Source organism: Carlito syrichta, unplaced genomic scaffold (assembly GCF_000164805.1).
Source record: "Carlito syrichta isolate Samal-C Ts95f unplaced genomic scaffold, Tarsius_syrichta-2.0.1 Scaffold308804, whole genome shotgun sequence".
Classification (NCBI taxonomy): Eukaryota; Metazoa; Chordata; class Mammalia; order Primates; family Tarsiidae; genus Carlito; species Carlito syrichta.
Window position 1 is genome coordinate 760,308 of NW_007252900.1, and position 2,953 is coordinate 763,260.

The window sequence follows — 2,953 nt, forward strand, 5'->3', positions numbered from 1 at the left end:
TGTAGAGATGAGGTCTTGCTGCCCAGGCGGGTCTCGAACCACGGGCTCAGGCAATCCACTCACCTCAGCCTACCAAAGGCACGGGCTTACGGGCTGAGCCACCGAGCCCGGCTGTTATTAACTATTTTTTGAGGAATGAGAAAGAGGTATGCTAAGCCTCAAATAGAATAAAATAGTCTGAGATAATTTGATAATTGAAAGCCAAAATAGATGTAATAATTTTAATGACTTTAAATTTCAATGACTTGGACTTACTACAGGTGAAAACTGACTTGGACAAACATGATTGAATGTTTCTGACAGACACTTGAATGGAAAATTGAAAATAATTTGGATCTGGGTGATATTTTGAAATCTGAAAATTGGTTTTGTGCAAGGAGCTCCCAAGATAAATATATTAGGCTGATTCAGATGGTACCATCAGTTTGTAAGAATAATGAGATCTTTTTCTTAGTGGAGTTTGGGAAATTACCTTGTAATTTAGAAGGAAGTGCTCTGGGTTAAGTTTTGGGGTTTCTTTTCTGACTTGGAAATGTCTTTAAAAAGATTAATAATATGTACTTTAAAAGATATGTATAGTTTAAGGGGTTGTTTTTGCATAAGTGCTATTTACTTGATTAGTGTTTTCGAAAGTTGATTTTTTTTCAGAGTTTTCAGTTTGAGTATATGTCGGTCAATTCTGACACTTTCTGTTCTTATTTTATAAAAAAAAAATATGCAGTCTTTTGTCTCAATTAGATTTGATCTGTATGTGGAACTTATATTAAAACACCCAAAATGTTAATTTGAATTTATCACGTTTCTTATGTTTGAACTTATTTTAGAAATAACATCTTTAGCCGGGCTTGGTGGCTCAGCCTGTAATCCTGTGCTTTGGGAGGCTGAGGTGAGTGGATTGCCTGAGCCCGTGGGTTCGAGACCCGCCTGGGCAGGCGAGACCTCATCCCTACAATAAATCAAAAAATTAGCCGGGCGTGGTAGTGCTCGCCTGCAGTTCCAGCTACTTGGAAGGCTGAGGCGGAAGGATTGCTGGAGCCCAGCAGGTCGAGGCTGCGGTGGCTGGGTAACGGAGTGAGACTCCAACTCAAAAAAAAAAAAAAAAAAAAACATCTTTTATATGTTATCTTTTTATAGTTCTTATCATAAAAGTGCTATAAAGCTTTTTTGGGAAATGAGAAAGTCACCTAAAAATCTTGCTCATGAGACAACCACGCCTGTTAAGTGTTTAGTAAATTGTTGTTTGTTTTTCCCACATGTTTTATATAGTTGTAATGGCAGTATATAACAGTAATTTTGAATCCATCTTTTTTCCATTTGTCAGCACTATTTCCTATTACTGTCTAAAGATAATTTCTTAGGGTTTTATAATATTTTGTGGAAAGAATCTACCATATAAGCGATTTTCTTTCTTTCTTTTTTTTGAAACAGTTTCAGTTGGAATTTTATTACTTAAAAGATACCTGACTTACACAACATTATATTTGCCTCTATAGTGGGTGTAATTGTAAACTCCATGATTCAAATTATTTCTCTATTTCAGTTAAGACTCAATTCCATAAAATTTGTGAACATTGAATATATATACTTACTTGCCAAGCAATTCAAAGGGTCTCAACTGCTCTCATATCTCTTTATTACAATATACTTCAACAAATGTGCTGCATAAGTTCTAGAATCAAGGTTCTACTTTACTGAAACAAGCAATCATATATAAGTAAGGCACAGAGTCAGCTGTTGTAATGAGACTTGGTATAAGTAAGACTCTAGTGCTTGAAATGGGACAGGAAATATATTCTTAAGAAAGTAGATTTCTTGTGGATTATCTCATTATTAAACTAGAGTTTCACTTTTCTATAATGTGTATCTTTGAATTTCTCTTAAGCTTTAAAAGAGAAGAAAAATTTGTAATCTTCTATAAGCAAAGCACGAATAATGTAAATTGAAGTAATGACAATATATTTTAAGACAGATGGCTCAGACCTATATAGCTCATAAATTTGCTTTTTAAAATGTATATCAAAGTATTACAAAACACATATTGCTACATTTTGCTCTGCCCAGAGAAAATACATAAAATCTATATCTAATGGCATTTGTATATTAGTAGTAGCTCAAATTTTATAGATGTGGCTTTACTGCCAAAAAAAAAAAAATGCAGTTATTTTGGGATTCTACAGTTATAAACCTCATCATAGATTTTTGCAATGCTGAGTAAGCTTGGATAAAACTAAAGCATAAAATTTCCTCACATGATGACTTTGGTTATCTTTGGGAATATTATTCATTTGAGGACTTTTATTTCAAATAACAAATGCATGGAAGTATTTCTTTTTACTTGATGTGGACCAGATCAATGAAACTAATATAACAAGCAGACAGAAATCGTCTATCAAAAACACTTGCAAGACATTTTGCATAAAAAGTTCTTGTATTTTGACATTCTGATTTCTTGTCTTCTGACAGTTCTGTAATTTGCTTTAAGAATTGTTTTAATCAGTTGCCAAATGTTTCTTACACCACACTGGATAGAAATAATTGAATTGTGTAAAGATCTAGCAGTAGTTGGGATATGATTAAAATTTATTTTTCATTGACTCTTCTTGCTTTCAAACTTAAGATCTAATTAAAAATAATGCATTCTTAAAAGAGATTATCACAAAAGATAGTTTTAATAAAACTTTGTAGGTTAGTTTTGGTAAAACACTGTCATTTTAACAAGAGGGCTAACATTGTTGCTTCAATGACCATAGTGAGTAATTAAGCATCTTTCAGCCAACCTATGTTTAAACTGTAGTTTCTCAGAGCATATAAATCCATGAAAATAAATCTTTCTGGGACCATCTAAACTCAAGAAATATATATATATGTGTGTATGTATATATTTTTTTGAGTTGGAATCTCACTCTTTTGCCCAGACTGGAGTGCAGTGGCTGCTCCCGGCCACCACAGCCTC

At 33.3% G+C, this 2,953-nt stretch overlaps 1 protein-coding gene across 1 annotated transcript in view; it reads left to right on the forward strand.

Moving 5' to 3' along the window:
• Positions 1 to 2,953, forward strand: part of DDX4 (DEAD-box helicase 4) — a 74,433-nt gene that overhangs the window by 247 nt on the left and 71,233 nt on the right. The gene's annotated exons all lie outside the window — the stretch shown is intronic.